Raw genomic sequence first — 24,439 nt, 5'->3', positions numbered from 1 at the left:
ATTAAGGATATGGGCGACAGTCTCTAAGGCATACCCCATAATGAGATTGATAACGAAGCTCGACTCATTATGGAACGAACCATGTCCAACAAGGTTCGATTGCGCCTCTCAGCCACACCATTAAGTTGTGGTGTTCTGGGAGGTGTCAATTGTGAAACAATTCTACATTCCTTAAGATACTCAAGGAACTCTGTGCTAAGATACTCTCTTCCTCGATCGTATCGGAGCATCTTAATGTTCCTGCCCAGCTGATTCACCACTTCCTGTTTAAACTCTTTGAACTTTTCAAAGGTTTCTGACTTATGCTTGATTAATTAGACATAACCATATCTACTGTAATCATCAGTGAAAGTCACATAGAAGCGGTTAGCATCCCTTGTGGCGGCTCTAAAGGGTCCAAACACATCTGTATGTATGAGGTCCAACAAACCTTCACCCCTAGCACAAGTACCAGTAAAGGGTGACTTTGTCATTTTTTCAAGTAAACAAGATTCGCAACTATCATCTGACTTTAAGTCAAATGACTCCAAGACTCCAGCCTTTTAGAGTTGGCCTATGCGCTTCTTGTTAACATGTCTAAGACGACAATGCCATAAGGATGCTTTATCCAAACTAGTGGAAGAATCGATATGTAATACATTATTTCCTAAGTTATCTACAACCGACACAATTTCATATACACCATCACAAGGCAATGCTTTAACATAAAGAACATTATTACAAAAAGCATTAATACCACTACATTCATTATCAAATGAAAAAGTAAACCCTTGTTTGTACAAACCGTGAAAATAAATAATATTTCTCGCCATTTCAGACGAGTAACAACACTTATTCAAATCTAACACTAACCCACTACTTAGCAACCAAGAATAAACTCCAATCTTGGTGACGGGTGAAGCTTTCCTATTCTCCATGATCAAGTTTATCTTTCCGTGCTCTACATCCTCACTTCTTCTTAGGCCCTGCAAATCAGAACATATAAGAATACCACAACCTGTATCAAGGACCCAAAAATTAGTATGCAATGAGTTATTAGATAATATAGTGTAAATACCTGCATGGGTAGGTTTGACCTTCCCATCCTTAACATCTTGCAGGTAGTTGGGGCATTTTCATTTCCAGTGCCCCTTATCATGACAATAGAATCATTCAGCTTCCTTTGGGTTGGAAGAAGGAGTGACAGAACCACCTTTGGTTCCACTCGAAGAGGAGCCATCAAGGGACTTTCCCTTGGTACCCTTCGAAGGGGTCTTCCTCTTCTTCCCTCTACTTTGCCCGATTGCCAGAACAGGGGCGATGTTAGGAGTAGGAGTAGTAACAACCGATTTACCTTTGAGACCAGTTTCAGCGGTCTTCAAAAGTCCTTGAAGTTTGTTGAGTGTGACCTCCTCCTTGTTCATGTGATAGGTCATTCGGAATTTATCATAACAAGTAGGTAAGGAGTGCAGTATGATATCAATAGCCAGCTCCTCGGGGAAGTTCACATTCAACTTCAGCAAACGGTCCACAAACCTTTGCATTTTCTACATGTGGCCCGTGATGGGTTCACCATCCTTCATTCGGGTTGTTATCATGGAAGAGATGATTTCATACCTCTCTTGACGAGCACTTTGATGGTAGCGGTCCATCAGATCCATGTGCATCTCAAAAGGGTAAAAGTCCTCATAGGACTTCTGGAGTTCAGCTGTCATTGTGGCCAACATGATACATGCCACCTTGGAGGCATCTCTCTTATGTGCCCTAAAGTCAGCGATCTCCTGTGGAGTAGCAGTAGACTCATCAATATCTTTCAGCTCCTTGTTGAGGACATATTCCTTGTCCTTGTAACGCGTGACCATCCTGATGTTCCTGATCCAATCATTAAAGTTTGAACCATCAAAGATGACTCTCCCGTAAAGGTTCATGAGAGAGAAGGAGCCGATAGGGTTTGATCCGGAAGCAGCATTGTTGGAAGACATCTGAAAAGAAGAAATACAAGTTTAGATTAGATATAGAATCCTTAATAAGACACCCAAATTTAATATTAAGGCTAGGACCCAACACAATATTCTATAACTTGGAAGAGGGATGCCGTAATCCAAGCTATAAAATATTTGAAGGTAGGCGAATGACGATTCACCAATTTCCACCATGAAAAACAAAATAAATTATTAGGTTTTAATTGGATTAAACTCCTAGATCTTTTGAGATTCATTGAACTTTTCAGTGGCATGTTTAAATCTCGATTGTGCCCTCTCAAGTTTGTGACTGGGATGCCGAGGATCACAAACAAGGTGTGAATAACCATGCAAATTAACTTGGTACCCTTAATCTTTATCACCTAATTGATGTGCCGGTTACCCACACGCGCTCCACCGATCTATGATAAACATTAAGTCACCCTTTGCCACTCTTACTAGTCCATGTTAGTGTGCCGGTTACCCACACATGCTCCACCAACGACTTGGTAAGGTACAAAGTGTAATTTCATGGGTTAGCACCAATTTCACATTTTCCTAAAGTAACTAAGATTGGGAATTTATAAAAGGTTTAGTTACTTTATATTTATCATTATACTTTTAATGAGAATTATGGTCCTTGTCCTACCCGTTCGGCTAATGACCCTCCACCAGTCAAGGAAGCGGTGGGTGAGAGTGGACACCCATTAAGCTGCCATTTTATAGGCAACAACCTTAAACCCCCCCCCCCCCCTTATAGACCGTCTTTGTGAATGAGGCCTACTAACGGTAAAACTGACTTGCTCTTATACATATATATTATTAACTTATAATACTATAAGTATAAGGGTTGAATTTTAACTTTTAAAACTCTAGGGTTTGGAATTAAAGTGTGTGTGAGACTTTACAAATTCCAAGACTTGAGGGCAAGTTTTGAAACTATTCAAGACTCTTCATTTCTATAACTTATGATTTTTAATGGTTTTAAAGAAAAGACTTTTGGAATTCCATAACTTGAGGACAAGTTATGGAGTCCATTAATTGGCATTTAGATCAAGAATTACACTAACAAACAATTTGCAAATAATTCCTATGATCTACTAAAACTCATAAGTATGAACATTCATATCAACAATTTCAAGAATCATATAAACACATATAAAACTTGAAATTTTGATAATAACCATTGTAAATGGATTAGCATAATCATTACCACATCAAAAACAGGTTTTATAAGTCCAAAACAGTTTAGAGTAATGATTCTAGTCCATTTCCAGCAGCAAAACTCAAAAATCTGCACACAGGGCCTCCTACTCGTCGAGTGCAAGAACCTACTCGACGAGTAGGATGAATTAACACATGGACTCGTCGAGTCCCCCCATGGACTCAGCGAGTTCACTGAACAGTGAGCCAAATTTGGACTTTTTCAAGCAGTTTTCATCAAGTATAATGAAAACAAGCCTAGGCTCTGATACCACTGAAGGGTTTTGAGCATTCTAACACTCCTATGGTGTACATGCAACCATAGAAACCTTGGATCTATGTTTTCTCTATTATACATGAAAATTTGATTTCCAAGGTTCTCAACCTAACTAGCATGTTATGGGGGTACTTGTAATATAAAAACTTTAGTAGAATAACATACCTTTTCTTGTGGTTGATTGCTTGGAGTCTTGAGAGCCTAGCACCAATAATATGGATGCCTCAAGTGGAATCACAAATCACCAAAACACCTTGGAAGACTTGAGAGAATAGTATGCACCAAGTAGAAATTGGCCCACCCTTTGTACTCACACACTAGTGCCATTTCATGTGCCAAAGACCTCTTTATATAGTATAGAGGATTAGGGTTACATCTATGTAAACCCTAATACCCATGACCTTTCATTTCCATAGGATCGATGGGTTAAAAACTCCATGGACTATCCATGCAAGCTTAGCCCATCCTAAATGAACTTGGCCCATTCTATATATATAAGAGTCCATATTTAATTAGTTCCTTTTGATCACTAAATTAATTATAAATTAATTCTTGATTAATACTAATTAAATAATATGATTTCATATTAATATATTATAACTAATAATATATTAATAAATCATAAGCATACTATTCTCAAAAGATTATCCATATAAATTGTTTCGGTGAAGTGCAACCCAAATGGACCATGCCGGGTCGGGTCAAGTACATACCAAATATAGTTACGGACTTAGACACCTTATCCAACAGCAACAACATCCTTCTTGGCCCATCACTTTAGCATATGGTACAACAAGGCCCCCCTGTTGCTCCATATCACTCCCAAGTGCTCCAAACCTTTTTTGGGTGCTCCAAACCCCCTTCTATATGATCCGTTCCTTTGACACTTGATTTTTTCCTTTGTCAGACGATCCATTCCCTTCTCAGTTGAGCCATTCCTTTATCACATGCTCCATGAAATTCAAGTGCTCCATTGAGTTCTAAATGCTCCAAATGAACTCAAAATGCTTCATGTTGGACAAGACTTCATACCTCAACAAGATGAAAGTTCAAAATATAGAACAATAATAGTCAAGGAATTGATTTGTTTTGCAAATCGTCGATTGGTCAAGAGACACTTATTCGGATATGTAATAATTGTATACCCTCTGCATGTCACCTAGGTTTATTTAAAGAACACAAGAAGAAAAATAATTTTATTGAACTCTTGTCTCTTGAAACATTTCTCAAATCATAGATAATTTATTTTAGGAATTAATGTAATGAAAGAGTTACAGACAATCATGATGTAAGACATTTGAGAAATTCTTCTAAAAATGCCACTGTTCCATCATTTAAAACATCTCAATACCAATTTACAAAAGAGAAAGGAAAACTATCTGGACCCATAATTCACTACCACACGAACACAGTACATGCTTGTTTTCTTCTTAAAAAACATGGAATCCAACATCTCAACTTGATCAGGATCAATAGACTTAAACCTATAACTTGGGGTGCCAACCTAATTACCTTTAAATAGATCATTTTTTTTCTTTACAAAAAGAAAAAACTCCATTTTGTCCCATGATAGCCTTCTGATGATGTCTACGATTGAGCTTGCCATGATAAAACTTGCAGTTTTCATCACCTTCACTACTCTACTCTATATTTTTTTTGAGCTAAGTCTTGACAAAAACTTGATAGTAAAACTTGTGTACCAAGGTAAAAGAAAAAAGCAAATGGTTGATTCTCTTGTGAACACGTAAAAAACACCAAAAGAAATAAACATCCTGTGATATTTTATTGAATTAAACAAAACTAGGCCTAGACATATTACTAAAACCAAAAGAATGCTACTCCAATACCAAAACTAAAAAAAAGTGTATATCAAGTTATTCTAAAATATCATATTTAAACTAGATATAAACAAATCCTACAATAAGGAAAGTTTCCTAATGACCGATTAATCCAAAAATCACCCCCTTAATCAATTTAGTCATACCAGCAACTCGTTCAAAACAATGTCGGTTCCTCTTCAAGTAGATTTGCCTCTTGTTTCTCCCATTTAGGACATTAGTTGCTAAACGTGACATTTATCCCAGACACATCCATTACCATCTCGAATTTTGTAATGTCCTAAAAATTAAGACCAAAAATTTCGATTTTTATATTAAATAAACCATCAACCCAATCAATATCATAAAACCATAGTGAAAATTAGAGTGTGTCAAATAATATCAAAGTACATCAGTGTCATAGAAAATGCGGAACAATGTGGTGTATGCAATGCAGTCATCCCAACCTCTTCCCCTTGGAACCAGAAGTACCTAAAACATAAACTGAAAACCGTAAACACAAAGCCTAGTGAGTTCCCCAAAATACCACATACCATACATATAATGGGCCCTGACCGACATCGAACCCTTCTCGGAACAGATCTGTCAGTCATCAGGCCCCGCCCGGTATACATATAAACACATGCAATAATCACAAAGTTAAATAGCATACAAGATAGTCATCAGGCCCCGCCCAATATACATATCAATATCATACATGCAAGAGTCACGCAGAAAACTAGCATCCTAATCATAATAAATCATGGGCCGACATTGGTGCCTTCGGCCCACTAAACAAAGTGAGGAAACTCACCTCTAGCTGCTGAATCTCTCAATAAATCTCGGTATGCTGGTCCGAAAAATCCACGCGCTAACATCATCAAATAATATCCAATTAATAGTTGGTCCACAACTCATAACCAAGAATCTAAGCTTCTTGTCCAATATCCATGGCAAAAGACCATTCTACCCTTTTTCTAACTTAGCCCAAAACCAAGGCCCAACCCATTTGCTCAAAATGCCCAAATTCCTAAATGGCATCCCAAGGCCCAATAAGGCCCAACTTCCAAATTGGGCCAAAAAATCATTATGAACCTAATACGAAGAAAGTTTGTAGTCTATCCACGACCCAAATTCGGAAGTCCAATGGCCCAACAAGGTCCAAACCCTAAAAGCCTAAAATATGGACCAAACTCGAGGAAGTCAAACCAAAAGTCAAACAACTGAGTATGTTGGGCGTACTCAGACTTACACTTGGCGTACTCCTTCCGGGGACAGTACACTCAACGTACAAGCTGATTAAACCCTGCGTACTCTGCAGACAGCCAACACAACTCATTAAGCACTTATTCGGTTAAGCCAACATGTTAAACTCTAAGATCTGATTCTAGAAGGTGACTTAACACGTAAAGTTGACAACTTTACACCCATGCATGACTTAATGGTACCCAACACTCAAAAAGAACCTTAATAAGAATACTAAAACTTGTACAGACCAATAACACTCATAAATATTACATTTTTATGGACAATGGACCTCAATGGAGCTAAGATCAAACATCCCAAGTTGCTGGAGTAGCCCATACTCCCAAACAAAGCTTAAAGGACCTAAAAATGCATAAACAGGGCCCTAAACTAGATCTAGCATAAACAGTCATCAAGTAGGGAACTTTATACCTCAAATAACTTGCAAAGATGATGATGAATATGGATCTACAAGCTCAAGCTAGCCCAAGGCAATATCCAAGAGTTCTTCTTCCTTCAAATCACCGAAAACACCACCAAAGCTCACTTCCAAGCTCCAAAAATCACAAAAGGCGCTAGGGTTTTGTTCTTAGGGTTTAGGGGAGTGGACACTGACCAAAAGATACCACCAAGGAAACATAAGTTGCTTAAATAGGGCACAAACCCTAAAAATTAGGGTTTGCCCAATCCTTGCGTACGTGGGTGAACCCGCGATAAATCAGAGCGCTAGTACGCTAAGCGTACTCATAGAGTACGCCCCCGGTACTAACTAGGGACCAAAATGTAATGAATTAAGCATTAAGGGTTAAAAAAGGAAACATACCCGAAATCGAATGTTACAATTCTCCCCCACTTGAATCAGAATTCGTCCTCGAAGTCCACTGCTCCAAACAACTCTAGGTAGTGCTCCCTCTTCTCGTCCTCTAGCTCCCATGTCCATTCTGAACCCTTGCGGTGCTGCCATTGAACGTTTACCAACTCAACAACCTTGTTCCTCAAGGTTTTCATCTTCCTGTTAAGAATCGCTACCAGTCTCTCGATATAATTTTGATGATCATTCATCTGAAAATCCTCCGATGGAACCACCGCAGAATCATCCACTAAAAATTTCCGCAACTGAGAGACATGAAATGTGCGATGGATCTGACTAAGCTCCTCGGGAAGATCCAAGCGATAAGCAACCCGACCCACCCGAGCCAAAACCCTGAAAGGACCGATGTACCTGGGGCCCAACTTGCCCCTCTTCCTGAAGCAGATGACATCTTTGAAAGGTGACACCTTCAGGAGAACTATATCTCCTACCTGGAACTCTAGATCTGATCGGCGCTTGTCGGCATAGCTCTTCTGCCGACTCTGAGCTGTCTGGAGTTTACCCCGAACCTGCTGAATCAACTCCGTAGTCTTGAGTACCATATCGGTACTCCCCATGACTCGCTGACCGACCTCATCCGAGCATATCAGGGGTCCTGCTTTTCTTCCCATAAAGCATCTCAAACGGAGGTCGATCGATGCTGGCGTGATAACTGTTGTTATACGAAAACTCCTCCAAATGGAGATACGTATCCCAATTCCCACCAAAATCCAATAAACACGCTTGGAGCATATCCTCCAAGGTTTGGATAGTCCGCTCGCTCTGTCCGTCAGTCTATGGGTGGAAATTCGTGCTGAAATGCAGACGAGTACCCAACTCATCGTGGAACCTCTTCCAAAATCTGGATGTAAACTGGACATCCCTGTCAGAAACCATAGAAATTGGAACCCTATACCATACCATAACCTCCCTGATGTATATGTCGACTAACTTCTCAATATAGATACTCTCCTGAATCGGAATAAAATGTGCACTCTTGGTCAATCGATCCATGATGACCCAAATCGAATCCACTTCACATGCTGTTCGTGGCAACTTCTTATTGAAATCCATGGTGTGCTCTTCCCATTTCCAAACGGGAATGTCTAACAGCTGCATCTTGCCGTGAGGCCACTGATGCTCGGCCTTTACTTTCCTACAAGTCAAGCACCTCTCCACATACCAAGCTACATCCCTCTTCATACAGGGCCACCAATAACCAGGACGAAGATCTCTATACATCTTCGTCGCCTCGGCGTGAATGGAGAATCTCGATTTGTGCACCTCCTCCATGAGAATCTGATGCGCACCACCTCAAAAGGAACCCACACCCTCTGATGGAGGATTAATAACCCCTGGATATCATAATTAAAGGAAGCTACCTGAGCCACTATGCGCTCACTCTTTCGGTGCTATTCCTTCATAGCCTCAACCCGTGTCTCTCGAATCCGCTCCAAGAATGGAGTAACCACTTTCATCCTCATACAAATATCCCTGATCAGAGCCATTGACGCCTTGCGACTGAGAGCATCGACCACCACATTGGCCTTCCCCGAATGGTAAAGGATCTCACAATCATAATCATTTACCACATCCAAAAACCGGAGCTGCCTCTTGTTCAGATTCGGCTGATCCATCAAATACCTCAGGCTCTTATGATCCGTTTATATAGTACGGCGGACCCCATAGAGGTAATGTCACCAACTCTTGTGGGCGAAAACCACATCCTCTTCTCTAAATCATGCATCAGATAATTCTCCTCATTAGGCTTCAGCTACCTCAAAGTGTAAGCAATTACACAACCCCTCTGCATCAGAACTGTACCCAGACCCGTGATCGATGCATCACAATAGACCATGAAATCCTCGGTACCCTCTTCTAGTGTCAAAATCGGTGCCTTATAAAATCTCCGCCATAGGGTCTGAAAAGCTGACTGCTGCTCAGGCCCCCAGCTAAAAGTGATCGTCTTCTTTGTCAATCGAGTCAGAGGAACCGCTATCTTGGAGAAATCCTGAATGAATCTCCAATAGTAACCTGCCAATCCAAGGAAACTCCGAATCTCAGATGGAGACCTCAAAACCTCCCACCTCATCACAACCTCGACCTTGGGCAGATCGACCAGAATACCATTCTGGTTGACAAGGTGCCCCGAAAACTGCACCTCGCGCAACCAGAGCTCACACATGGAGAACCTCACGTACAGTCTCTCCTTCATCATAGTCTCCAAGACCTCCCTTAAATTCTCCTCAACTAGCTCCCGAGTCTTGGAATAGACGAAGATATTATCAAAGAATACAATCACAAACCGATCCAACATCGGATTGCATACGCGGTTCATGAGGTCTATGAAAGCGGCTGGAGCATTGGTGATCCCAAAGGGCATCAACACGAACTCGTAATGACCATAATGAGTCCGGAAGGCTATCTTCTGCACATCTCCATCGCTAATCCTCATCATATGATAACCTAAACGAAGACCAATCTAGGAAAACCAAGATGCACCCTGAAGCTGGTCAAACAAATCATCAATCCTCGGGAGTGGATAATGGTTCTTTACTATTAGCTTATTCAGCACCCGATAGTCAATACACATGTGGGTACTCCCGTACAATCGACACATCATCTACAGTCGCCTTACCCTTCTCCCGGGTATCCATAACATAGGCGACATAACCAGAACAACATTGATGAAGATAACGTCTGGCCCTAGCTGCTGAACATAGAACCGGCCCATGCTGAGCTCTCTCTCCCTGAACCACTAACTCTCCCCCACTTGGGGTCTGAATTTGTACCATCTGATGCTTGCAATCGATCACTACCCCATTGGGGCTCAACCAGTCCATCCCTACAATAACATTGTTCTCGCGCAAAGGAATAGGAACCAAATCAATTGGATAATGCTCGCTGAACATCTCTAGAACTCAATCTCGATGAACCCTCGATACCCTGATGGATCGATCATCCGTAATCTCAACCTCTAATGGACAATCCAACTCCCCCGAAGCTCCAACAAACCTCTTCCTGAGCGCAAGAGATACGAAAGATCGGGTAGCTCCGGAATCAAACAATACCAAGGAAGAGATATTTTTCACAAAGATCCCATCACCACATCAGGCGTTGCACAAGCCTCCTCGACTGTCAGATGAAAAGTCGTACTCCTCACCACAGGCGCATCTGCCTTACCCTAGTGGCCATCAGTAATTCGTAGAGTCGCTAGAGCGAGTGCTACAATTGATCCTCTACCTGCTAAGCTCGAGCAATTGGCCTTTTTATGGCCCCTATGATTGCAATGGAAGCAAATCAGGTCAGATGTCTGGGTGCTGGTGGTGGTAGCACTACAATCCTTGCTAATATGACCCGTCCTGATGCACTTGAAGCGTCCTGAACCACCTACCCTATAGGCCCCATCGTGCACCTTGCGGCACTTGCCACAACGACTCTGACCCTGCTAGGCTCTCGATCTTGAAGCAAACACCTTGGGCCTATTTCCCGAACTCCCTAAACTCTGATCCTGATCCGACTTAGTAACGATGATCTCAGCCACCGTCTTAGTAGTCTGGCGAAGGTCTTGAAACTCCCTCGCAAACTGGTGTACCTCAATCACCGGTGAAAACTCAGCTCTAAACCTCGACACAAAATCATCCCATGTCATCGAATCAAATGCCGCATCACCCGCGAAGCGTCCAACCTCCTCGCACTAATCTCGTGCTCTGTCTTTCAAAAGACAGGAAGCCAGTCTGGCCTTTGCCCCATCAGGACAACTACTAGTGCGTAAGACATTAGCGGTGTAATGCCTGGGTCCTGCTATGTATTTTAATTCCTGAATTGCTCAATTTTATAGAGCTACTCGAGAAGTTGGTAGCCCAACTCGTCGTGTAGAAATGTTGGACGACGTGTTTTAAAGTGGCCAACTCGGGGAGTTGGGATGCCTCAACTTGACGAGATGCCTGGAAGAAATGAAACCCTAATTTCAGGGTTTTGCACCCTATTTAAACAACTTAAGCTGCATAAGATGGCCTCATTTCCAACCTCCATTGTCCTGAACCCTAACCAACTAGCGGTGTGATTTGGTGTGAAGTTTTCATAGCATGGGCATAGGGAAAGGACTCTTTACATGAGTTGGCTGTTTTTCAAAGGGGGAAGAGAGAGGGGGCAAGAACCATGTTTTCAGAGAAGTGGCGGTTGGGTTTGGTCATTCATTCTTGTTTTTTCGGGAATGAGCCCTTTTTTTAATACCCTCATCACCTACTAGTGAGCCGAAAAGCTTCTCCGTTCATTTCCAATACTGATCGTGAAACACCATGAATAGCAAGATGTTGAGGTCCGAAATTCGAAGTGAAATTTTTTATTTTCCCGTTCCTAGTCGTCTGGATCAAAGAAAAGGGAGATCAAAATATGGTGAAGAAAAACCAAAATAGAGATGAATTGAAGATGCCTCTGGAACTCTTTTTTCTCCACGAAACCCTAAAGCATCTTTGAGTTATTGTGAGCCATTCTTGACTGTGTTGTGTATGTTTGAAGCCATTGGAAGAAAGGAGAAGCTTGGAGATACAAGAAGGAGCTGCTAGATCTAGAATCCTTGCTTCATTTTCGACATCTTTCTGGTAAAAAGTATCAACCTTTCTTTGTGGTTGCTTAGATCTTCATCTTAGTGTTCTTTTGCTTGTTTATGTCCAAGTGAAGAGGTATTTGGAAGTTGGACGTCCCATATAGACAAACCCTTTCAGATCCAGGGTCTTAAGGAGCTTTCATGGCATAAAGGTGCCAACTTAATGGCCCTAAGAGCTCCATGCATTTTCTAAGCCCTTGTTTTGGCCTCTTAAGCTTCTTTTGGCCATGCATGTGAGTAAAGTTGAAGACTTTACGTGACCTTTTAGCCTTTAAGGTCCAGATCTGTGTTCATAAGCTCTATCATGAAGATATGATGGTTTTTGGATTAAGTCATAAGCCTTTTTGGATTAGGGTTTGAGCTTAATTCCTTTGGGGTGGTTCTACATGGGTAAAGTTGGAAACTTTACCCTTCTATACGTAATATCAGTCTATATCTGGAATATAAGGCCTCGGTTTGAAGAACAGTGGCTTAAAGCATTAAGTGGGTTGGCAGACTGATGAACTCGACGAGTCCATAAGGGAACTCGACGAGTTGGTTTGGGATTGTACCGATTCTATTGAAAAAGGGAAACTCGACGAGTTGATTTGAAATATCGCGATTCTGTGATTCATGGAAACTCGGCTAGTTGAAGGATAACTCAACGATTTTAGTCAACTCGGAGCGTTGACTTTGACTTTGACTTTGACCAAGCTTGACCTTAATGGATTTTGAAATATTGATTGGTATCTAAGGGATTCTTCTATTTTGGGATTAATTAGAGCTGTTTCCGGGGCCTGGGATTTATCCAATTATCTTTCAGCATTCGAGGTGAGTTTCCTTACCGGGTTTAGTGGGTCGAAGGCACCAAGGCCGACCCATGTTTACATTATGTTGTTAGTATGCTAGTTGTCTCCATGACTGTTGCATGTGTTGTGTTTATATGTTTTTCCGGGTCAAGGCCCGATGTCGGGCGGGGCCCGGTGGATATTTGTATGCTATGTATCTTTGTGATTATTGCATGTGTATGTGTTTATTTGATATATGTTATTGTATGTTGGGCGGGGCCCGTTTTACCGAGCTCATCTCAATGACGGGCGGGGCTCGATGCCGGACAGGGTCCAAATCCGGGCAGGGCCCGATAACGGGCGGGGCCCACTATTTGTTTATTGTATGATTGATATGTGGTATTTTGGGGGAACTCACTAAGCTTGGTGCTGATAGTTTTTAGTTTATGTTTCAGGTACTTCTGGTTCTAGAGGGAAGAGCTCGGGATGACTGCATTGCACATACCATTGGGATTTTGTTATGATGTTATACTCTGATTTATGAAAATTGTTACACTGGTTTAATTCTTATGTTTGGATAATGTGGAAAAATTACTATTTTATCTTATATTAAAACGAAAACTTTTGGGACCATATTTTGGAAGTTACAAGTTGGTATCAGAGCCTTGGTTTGATGGATCCGGGCACATCCTCGGGTGTGTCTGAACTCAAACTAAGGTTTTGGTGGTAATTTTCAAAAGAAAACAATTTTTATAAAAATGATTTCAAAAGGGAAAAGGTTGTGGTGCATGCAATCAGCCGAGCTCAAGTAAGTTATCCCAAAATACCCATGCATGTTAATATATGATATGAATTGTGAATTGTGAATCGCATGCTAGAGTAGGGTTAAGGATCAAGGAGAGATGCCTTTGTATGCCTGTTATATGAGCTTATAAATTTGCATGCTAGTACTGATCATTCAGTGATAGGATGGCCTGATTAGTTTATGCTCAGTTTTGTTTACTTGATGCTCGAATGCTACTTCCTTTGTGCTTTTATGCGTTCTTGCTAATCTCAGCTAGTTAGTAAGCGAATATGCTAAGTTACATACTATGGAAACTAAATAATTTCAGAAGGTTAGGTTTAGCTCTATTGCACAACTCTTGTCTGAGTCCAACCGTTATTGGGAGAGACCTCTCATTCGAAGAATTATCTAGTTTTTGTAATATGTAATTGTATATGTGAGCTAGTTAGAGGTGGTTAGCGAGAGTTCCTTTTGCAGCTGATAGCGGAGAGTGGAGTGGAGTATGCCCTAGGAGAACCTAGGATGAAATTTAGTGCTGAGATCCCTAGTTGTGAGAGATCTATTAGTTATAGAGTAACTTGGCTAAATGAAGACACTTCTTGTGGAAAGTACAGATAGATGTGGAAGGTAGTATGGGACCGTACTTCTGGAAGCAGAGGGTCCGTACTCGATTCAAGGAGGGCTGTAATGAAGTCAGGGAGCTTGTGTAGTTATGATTTCCCCGATATGCATTGATGCTTGTTCTGATAGTTTTATGATCTATTTTCAGTATGGTGGTATTGCGAGGCCGTCCAGTGGGCAGTTCCGGTGTCGGGGAGGGATCTGGTTCGGGCCCTAGAGCCGGGCAGCTTGACGACCAGACGAGGGAGTTCTTCTAGTCAGAGATTACACGCAGTATCCTCGACCAGATTCCTGTGATTTTTGGCTCGGTCAAGGAGGGCATTCTAGAGTTTTTCAATGATAGATTGAGTGCTCTTCGCGCTGAGATGGTGGCTTTGATTGGAACACACTCTCTGACCTTCAGGGAGTTTCGAGCTTGTGGAGTGCCAGACTATCATGGGGCTAGGGACCCCATTGCGAGCAGCAGGTGGTTGGCAGATGTTGCCAACGCTTTCCGTACCAGTTGTTGTCCCGAGGGGGACAAGGTCAGACTAGCATCCTGCCTCCTGAAGGACAGGGCTCGTGATTGGTGGGAGTAGGTAGGGCATGTCGTGCGAAGAGATTCTATTGATTCGATGACATGGAGTGATTTCTCTACTAGGTTCTGAGCCGAGTTTGCACCGGTAATCGAGGTGCAGCAGTTGGCACGAGAGTTTCAGGATCTTCGTCAGACTACCGAGACGGTGACTGAGATCACCGCTATGTTCATGGAGAGGGCACTTCTGGTTCCGCTGTATGTGGCGGACGAGGAGATGAAGAAGGCCCAGTACCACGAGATGTTGAGGAGTGATATCCGATAGTTTGTGAGCCGATTCAACTGCAAGACGCTGGAAGACATGATAGTGAGGGCTAGAGAGAGGGAGATTGATTTGGAGATGGAGAGGAAGATGAATCCAGATTCTACTGTGAGTGTTGAGGGGTCGGGTAAGAGGCCCAATGTATCAGATTCTAGACATCGAGGCCAGCAGGGCCGTAGCCGCTGTGGAAAGTGCGGCAAGTCGCCCGAGGGTATGTGCAGAGGGGTAGGTCCTGGCTGCTTCAAGTGCGGCCGAACTGCTCATATCAGCAGAGATTGTACTGCTACCACCCCGTCACTCTGATATCTGATATGATTAGCTTTCAGTGCAATCAAGGGGCCACAAGAAGGCCCATTGTCCGATTTTGGCTGCGGCAGGACCGGTGTTAACATCCGTTCCTGCGACATTGAGGATTACTGATGGCCGTCAGGACTGGGAAGATGCGCCAGCGGCGAAGAGCAGGGCATTTTAGCTGACGACAGAGGAGGCACGTGCAACTCCCGACGCTGTGACGGGTATGTATCTTCTCCTTATCTCTTTATTTATATTGAATTGTTGCTTATGTTTATGTGTTTTATTTTAGGATCGTTCCTCGTGAACGGTATCTCTGCCTTGGTATTATTCGATTCGGGGGTTACCCGATCTTTTGTGTCTCCTGCGCTTAGCAAGAGATTTGTTGGGACTCCGGGGTAGCTGGATTATCCTCTTGACGTGGAGATTGTTGATGATTGGACGGTTAGGGTCGCGAGGGTTCATCAGGATTACACTCTCCAGTTGTTCATCAAGCAGTATTCAGTGGATTTGGTTCCCATTCCTTTGCGGGGGAACAAGGTTATCGTGGCCATGGATTAGTTGAGCCCCAATGGGGTTGTGATCGACTGTGATCAACAGTTGGTTCGGGTTAGGACCCCAAGTGGGGTAGAGTTGGTGATTCATGGTGAAAGACCGCACCGTGGTCCGGTCACGTGTTCTGCAGCAAGGGCTAGATGCTACCTTCATCAGGGTTGTGCATGTTTTGTTGCCTATGTCATGGATACCCGGGATGAGGGTAAGGCGACCGTGGACGATGTGCCGATTGTGCGGGAGTACCCGGATGTATTCCCAGAGGATTTCCCTGGGGTACCACCGTAGAGGAAGGTGGAGTTCAGGATCGATTTGGTTCCATGTGCGGCTCCGATAGCCAAAGCATCGTATCAGTTGGCTCCTCCCGAGATGCAGGAGTTGTCTATAGAGCTGCAGGAGCTGTTAGATAAGGTATTCATCAGATCGAGTAGTTCGCCTTGGGGAGCCCCGATTGTGTTTGTGAAGAAGAAGGACGGATCCCATCAGATGTGTATTGACCACTAGGAGTTGAATAAGGTAACAGTGAAGAACCGTTATTAACTTCCGGGGATTGATGATCTTTTTGACCAGCTTTAGGGTGAATCTTGGTTCTCCAAGATTGATCTGTGATCGGGTTACCATCAGATGCGAGTCAGGGATGAGGATATGCAGAAGACAACTTTTCAGACTCGCTATGGCCATTTTGAGTTCGTGGAGATCCGATTTGGGCTCACTAGTGCTCCTGCCACGTTTTTGGATCTCATGAACTGCGTATGCAGACCGATGCCGGATCGGTCTGTGATAGTCTTTATCGATGATATCTTGGTTTTTCTAAGACGTAGGAGCAGCACGAGGAGCATCTGAGGGAGGTGCTAGAGACTTTGAGGAGGGAGATACTTTTCGCAAAGTTCTCCAAGTGTGAGTTTTGGTTGCGTGAGGTGCAGTTTCTGGGACACCTTGTCAACCAGAAGGGTATTCTAGTCGATCCGACCAAGGTTGAGGCCGTGATGCAGTGGGAGGTTCTGAGGTCTCCATCTGAGATTCGGAGTTTTCTTGGTTTGATGGGTTATTATCGGAGATTCATCCATGATTTCTCCAAGATAGTTGTTCCTTTGACCCGACTAACCATGAAGTCGGTGGCATTTCGTTGGGGGCCTGAGCAGCAGGCAGCTTTTGAGACTCTTAGGCGGCGATTGTGTGAGGCGCCGATTCTGACTCTTCCTTAGGGTGTCGATGATTTTGTGGTCTATTGTGATGCTTTAATCACAGGTTTGGGCACAGTTATGATGCAGTAGGGGCGTGTGATTGCTTACGCTTCGAGGTAGCTGAAGCCTCATGAGGCGAATTACCCGACACATGATTTGGTGCTGGGGGGCGGTGGTTTTTTCCCTCAAGATTTGGCGGCATTACCACTATGGGGTTCTTTGTACTATTTACACGGACCACAAGATCCTGAGGTATTTGATGGATCACCCGAATCTGAATATGAGATAGCGTCGTTGGTTGGATATGGTGAAGGATTACGATTGTAAGATCTTGTACCACTCGGGCAAGGCCAATGTGGTGGTTGATGCTCTCAGCCGCAAGGCGGTCGCAGCCCCGATCATGGATATATGTTTGAGGATGATAGTGATTACTCCGTTGCTGGAACAGATTCGGGAAGCTTAGGTCGATGCTATGAAGGAGGAGTTCCGGAAGTGTGAGCGGATTGTGGATCAGGTGGCCTCCTTCGATTATGATAGCCGTGGATTGTTGACCCTGCATGAGAGGGTCTGGGTTCCTTATTGGGGCAGTGTGCGCCAAGTTCAGATAGAGGAGGCTCACACGTCGAGATTCTCCATTCATCTCGGGGCGACGAAGATGTATAAGGATCTTCACCCTAATTATTGGTGGCGTTACATGTAGCGGGATATAGCGTGGTTTGTGGAGCAGTGCTTGACTTGTAGGAAGGTCAAGGCCGAGCATCAGCGACCTCACGGCAAGATGCAGCCGTTGGAGATTCCTGTATGGAAATGGGAATATATCACGATGGTTTTTATCACGAAGCTCCCTAGGACAGTGCGCGGAGTGGATTCTATTTGGGTTATCATGGATCGATTTACCAAGAGTGCGCATTTTATTCCGATCCAGGAGAGTATTTCTACAGAGAAGCTAGCCGAGATTTATGTCCGGGAGGTGGTGGCGTGTCTTGCAGTGTGGGTATCAGTGGTTTCGGACCGAGATGTTCGCTTTACTTCCAAATTTTATAAGTGGTTCCATAACGAGATGGGTACTCGTCTCCACTTTAGTACAACTTTCCACCCGCAGACCGATGGGCAGAGTGAGCGGACGATTCAGACTCTTGTGGATATGTTAGGTTCGTGCATATTAGATTTTGGTGGGAGTTGGGATAAATATCTTCCGTTAGCGGAATTTTCGTATAACAATAGTTATCACGCTAGCATTGATCGACCTCCTTTTGAGATGCTCTACGGGAGGAAATGTAGGACCCCGATTTGTTAGGGCGAGGTCGGTCAGCAAGTCATGGGGAGTACCGAGGTGGTACTCAAGACTATTGAGATGATTCAGCAGGTCCGGGGCAGACTCCAGACAACTTAGAGTCGGCATAAGAGCTATGCCGACAAGCGCCAGTCAGATTAGGAGTTCCAGGTGGGAGATATGGTTCTCCTGAAGGTGTCACCTTGGAAAGGTGTCATCCGGTTTAGGAAGCAGGGCAAGCTGGGCCCCAGGTACATTGGTACGTTCAGGGTTTTAGCTCGGGTGGGCTGAATCGCATATCGGTTGGATCTTCCAGCTGAGCTCAGCCAGATTCATAGCACTTTCCATGTCTCTCAGCTGCAAAAGTGTTTGGTGGATGAGTCTGCAGTTGTACCCTTGGAGGATATTCGGGTGGATGACCGCCTGAACTATGTCGAGAGGCCGGTGACAATATTAGATCTGAAGACGAAAACCTTGAGGAACAAAGTGGTAGAGCTTGTGAAGGTGCAGTGGCAGCACCGCAATCAGTCGGACTGTACTTGGGAGCTCGAGGAGGAAATGAGGGAACATTATCCAGGATTGTTCGAGGAGGCGGACTTCGAGGACAAAGTCTGAGACAAGTGGGGGAGAGTTGTAATGCCTGGTTCTTGGTATGTATTTTAACTCTTAAATTGTTCAATTTTATAGAGCTACTCGACGAGTTGGTAGCCCCAACTCTTCGTGTAGAAATATTGGACCGCGTGTTTTTAAGTGGCCAACTCAGTGAGTTGGGATGCCTGATATTGCCATATTTATACATATTTTTAGGCAATATTTATTTACATTTTTATTAATATTTTGGTTATTTGCATAGAATAATGGTACTTATAAGGATAAATTGTTATTTGAAGCCAAAGTAAAGCATTCTCGAAGAGAGGGACTAGAACTGACAATATTTGGAACTTTGGAGGCTTGAAGGGAAGAAGGATGAAAAACTTAGCAAAAAGACGTACTCACGACGTGATTAATTAGATGTTCATGACGTGAGGAGAGTATTCCAGAAGATATACATCCGGGTGAAAGAGTCCTTGTCGAATACGGAAAAATCGCATTCACGACGTGAATCCTTATGGTTCACGACGTGAACTCGGTAAAATCAGATACTATAAATTCTCTTGCTCATTACGACTTGAGAAGTTTTTGGCTGAAGAAAAGGGTTTCAGAAGACGAATTTCAGCAGAAGAAAAGTCTTGGAAGAAGGTTTTCAACACCAAAAGAGTAGAGGTTCATAATTAGTTCAATTGTTGATACTTCAACATGTCTTATACTTTGATTTATGCTTGTTTAATTGCTAGTATGTCCAGCTAAATCTAGCTGCTTCTATTAGCTAGATGAAGCTGGAACTCATGGTTTTGATGCATTAGATTTGACTTTACTTATTGGTAATATGCTTGTGTTGATTGATTTTACCTAACATGTTTAATTTAATATTTGATTGCTTTAAATTCTTGTTCTGTGTAGTTAGTGAATACAAATCTGCATGAATTTGAATACCTAATAATTCAGTGAACACTAGTTTATTAGAGCTAAGATCAAACCAATCTTAGATAAGTAATTGAATCATTGAATTAAGTTGTGCTAGAGAACTCATATTATGACTGTAATTGTGTTTTGATTAATCAATCTTACATGGCTCCAATCTTATTCAATAATTGATTATGTGTTAACTACTGTGTGACCATACATAGACTTACATGAATAAATTAAAGTTAGTAGATTTAGAACTAAATTGCTAATACTATTTTAATTGGTACCAACAGTAATTGTCATAGCTAAATTATAAATCATTGAGGGAAAGTGGATTCGAACTAATAGAAGTGTTTTTAGTAATTGATTGAATTTGAGTAAAGTTCGTCTGATCTTGTAAAATCAGATAAAACCCTTTTAAGCTGTTAATAATTAGATTAATTTAGTAGTAAATAGATTAATTAGTTAACACCGTTCCCTGTGATCGACACCCGACTTACCCAACTATTCTATAATTCGACTAGGTACACTGCCTAGGTGTATTTTAGTTAGTTAAGTTAGTTAGGTTATAAATTATAAAACTAGTGGGTACTTTTGTGCACATCAAGTTTTTGGCGCCGTTGCCGGGGAACGGCTTAGTAATTGCTAAATTATTTGCATTAAATTAATCGATCCTTTTTGTGGAGTAAAACCTGCAAAGAGTTATTTTTTTTCAGTTTCAAATTTTTTTTCTGCATTACAGAACTCACGACGTGAATCCTGTAAATCTAGTTTTCTTTGTTTTTAGTTTGCTTTTCTATTTTAGTTCAGTTTTACGTTTTTATTTTGTTTCTTTTTTCAGGAGTACATGACCCGAGGGTCCGATACACCTTTGGTGCCACCACTTGAAGATCCAGAGTCAGCCCTTCACAAAAAGAAAGATAAGAACGTAAAGGAAGATCAAACACCAAAGAAGACACCCTTACAAGAACTCAAGTCAGTGTTCTTAAAGAAGTTGGGGAAGAAAACGGAAGAGTCAAGTTCATCTTCAAAGGACAAGAGCAAAGTTGAAAACTTAGATCAAATACCTTTCCCAACCGAATCCGAGTACGACTCTGAGACTGAGTTTGGACTTGATACGAGTGAACCCGAGAACGAGCCAAGAAATGAGATGGCAAACATTGAAGAAATGTCAATGGGATCTTACAAGAAGCGAATTCGTGAAGATGTTGGTCCAGGTTTAGTACAACCAGCGATACCTGCCACTGCCACATTCGAGCTGAAGGGACATATCCTCACTGCACTAAAGGATATCCCATTTTATGGGAAGGATCATTAGGATGCATTTAAGCATTTAGATGAAGTCAACGACATTGATGACTATTTCAATGTCCCGAATGTTAACAGAGACACCGTCTTACTAAGGATGCTACCAGTCACTTTCAAGGGAGCTGCAAAAGACTGGTTGAAAGCACTTCCTCCTGGTACAATCACTACTTGGGCTCAAATGCGTGAGAAATTTCTAGATCAGTTTTGCCCACCTTCCAAAATAGCTAAACTCAAGAAGGCAATATCCAACTTTGAGCAACAGCCGGGGGAGTCACTATACGAAGCTTGGGAGCGCTACAAGGGATTGTTAAGGAATTGTCCTCAACATGATCTAAATGTTCAACAAGAGATGTCTATTTTCTATGATGGGGTCAATGTTATGACAAGACAACTCCTTGACTCTCAAGGGCCATTGACAAAGAAGAATCCAAGGGAGGTCAAGGAGTTAGTTGAAGAATTCGCAAGACACTCTCGTGAGTACCACAACCCAAGACAAGATGGAGCAAAAGGTAGTGGGGGTACGCATTCTGAAGAAATGGCTGCTATGATGGCGATGCTCAATACTATGGACCGGAGATTGACACAAATGGACCAATCAATTCATGCAATTAAAGTTGGGTGTGAACGATGTAATGGACCACACTTGACTAAAGATTGCAACTTGGATGAGTATGGGAACAAAAGGGCTCAAGATTGCTACTCGAGTGGGGATAAGTATGATGAGGATTGGAGAAAACCAAAGAAGGAGTGGCTGCCATATGATGAATACAAGAAGCAAAAGGAAGAGAAATTTAAGCAGACAGACTGAGGCTTCTATCAATAAGTGCAACCACCAGCCGAAAAGAAAATAGACTTGGAAAACATGTTAACCCGATTTATGGAAGCATCCGAGAGAAGACATGATGATACCGATGCAGTGCTAAAGGAACACATGAATATGATGAAAGAACATCACAAAATGATGATTGACCAGCAAGCTTCATTAAGAAATCATCAAGCATCGATTCATAGTTTAGAAGTCCAAGTTGGTCAACTCACTACTTTGGTGAATAACAAATTATCTCCACAACTTCCCGAAAAGAAGGCTCAACCTCATGTTATGGCTATTGATACTGAAGAAGAGGCAATCTCTGAATTTTTCGAGGCACTAGAAGTGGAACCAAAGCAGCCCGATCCAAAGCCGAAGAAGCCGAAACTCGAAAATAAAGAATCTGCTGGAATACCCAATTCACGTCGTGAGCCCGCTATGCTCACGTCGTGGACTGGGTCTGAACAGAAAAATTTTGTATCTGTTCTAGCTTATAAACCACCTTTGCCATTCCCGTCCCGAGCTAATCTTAGTCCATTGGAAAGGGAACATCTGGAGTTTATTCAACAAATAAAGGATATTCCTATTAATACTCCTTTTATTAATTCATTATCAAAAATTCCAGAATACGCGAAGTTCCTACAAGATCTAATAGACATTCGACATGAATTAAAGAAGAATTCTCAAGTGATTCTTAGTGAGCAAAGTTCAAGGGCTGTATTGGGAGAGTTACCTAAGAAGATGGGAGATCCCGGACGCCTCACTCTTCCATGTGAGTTTGGTAACAATTTGAAGACTTATGCTTTAGCCGATTCCGAGGCTAGCATAAATTTGATGCCTTTTTCGTTCTACCAAAAGCTAAATATTTAGAAAATGAAGGCAACAAAAATGACCATCCACATGGCCAATCGTTCGGTGACGCATCCAAGAGGAATTATAGAAGTCATCCTTGTTAAAATTGGGAAGTTTGTTTTTCCAGTTGATTTTGTAATTATGGATATGAAAGAGGATGCAAATATCCCAATCATTATTGGTCGCCCTTTGCTAAATACTGCTGGCGCTCTAGTTGATGTTCGTGAATCTAAGCTTACACTAAGGGTTGGTGATGATAAGAAAGATTTTGGAATACAAGATGGATTTCAAGGATATGATGTTAAAGGTGAACTGTTCAATATTGATGAAGAGAATGAAGTTGAAGAATTAGAAAAGCTTATGGAAGAAGAAATCAAGTCAATTAATCAAGTCAAACACACTAAACCAAGAGCATCGGTTCCATTTTTCGTTGAAGTCATTGCCTATACAAAAGCAACATCCATGATAAGCAAGGAAAATGATGAAATGTCGAGTGATGAAGAAGAAGTTACATCTAAGGTGACTAGTCCAGTGGTGAAGGAAGAGAAGGATACTATGGAGCTTAAGTGTGAAGACAAATTAGAGACTAAAGGGATAAAACGCAAGCTCGATGGAGACGAAGTCAAAGCTAAAAAGGAAAACTCAAAGAAGGCGTACATTAGACGAGTCCAAGCATACAAGAGGCGATGGAAGGAACAAAAGATCCAGGTGGTGGACTCATCTGAAGATTCAACGTAGGAGGCACGGAGTACAGTTCAAGACTCCTCAAAAAGAAGCGCTTCTCGGGAGGCAACCCGAGTTTGGTTTGCGTTTTCTTTATTTTTCTTTTTAGTTTTTGCATTTTTAGTTTTAGGGAAATCGATCATATCATCCAAATCACTTTAAACATAATATAGCACTTAGAGTGGGGTCAGTTTAATTAAGTGGTAATAATTAATTACAATTTAATTTTTGAGAAACAGACGAACTCACGACGTGAATCATTGTGGTTCACGACGTGAGTCTAGTATGACTTACGTATTCCTTTTTAGGCCGATATATTACCCAATTCATTAGCCTGATAGTAGTCCAGCCCACTTAATCTTTAAATTGAATGGCCCATTTGTATAGCCCAGACCGGACTTACAACGTGAACCAGTTAGAATTCACGACGTGAATCCTAAAACACACGGGACCACAGATTTAAGACAGAACCCATTTGACCTAGTTCATTTCTTTATCTCCCACGAAGTGAACGTCTTCCCTCTGGTCCCCCCTCTTCGCGATTGCGGCCGACATTCCTCATATTCTTCTTGTGCTTACGTAATTCACCATTCTAGGTAAATTAATCTTCTTCACATTGTTTATTGTTGACTTATTTACTAGATTTAGGGGTTAGGGTTTGCATTTTTCTTGAATCTTAAAAATCGATACCCTAAATCTGTGAATTTCTTGCTGCATGTTGTTGTAATAAGTTTGAAATCGCCCTAGGAGTAAACCCCATTGACATTGTTGGCCCGATTTGATTTATGCCTTGACAGATTCTGACTTCGATTACGAACTCACGACGTGAATTCTTAGGAATTCACGACGTGAATCCTGGGACTTGACATTTCCTGTTCTGTTTATTTATAATATTTTGGGATGTTTTTGTTGGCTGTGTTTTATGATTATTTTTGCAGCAATGGCTCCCAGGAGAGAAATTCCGACAGGGGTGTCGAGTTTACATCCGTTCTA

At 42.2% G+C, this 24,439-nt stretch overlaps 1 non-coding gene across 1 annotated transcript; it reads right to left on the bottom strand.

Moving 5' to 3' along the window:
* Nucleotides 1–21,289: 21,289 nt before the first annotated feature.
* LOC145118314 (small nucleolar RNA R71) lies at nucleotides 21,290–21,396 on the bottom strand. The gene has a single exon (XR_013713270.1). It is a non-coding gene; the product is annotated as a small nucleolar RNA R71 (small nucleolar RNA).
* Between the last annotated feature and the right edge of the window lie 3,043 nt (nucleotides 21,397–24,439).

This window comes from Lactuca virosa, chromosome 5 (genome assembly GCF_052849685.1).
Source record: "Lactuca virosa cultivar CGN04683 chromosome 5, Lactuca_virosa_CGN04683_v6, whole genome shotgun sequence".
Lineage (NCBI taxonomy): Eukaryota > Viridiplantae > Streptophyta > Magnoliopsida > Asterales > Asteraceae > Lactuca > Lactuca virosa.
This window is presented reverse-complemented; position numbering and strand designations above follow the sequence as displayed.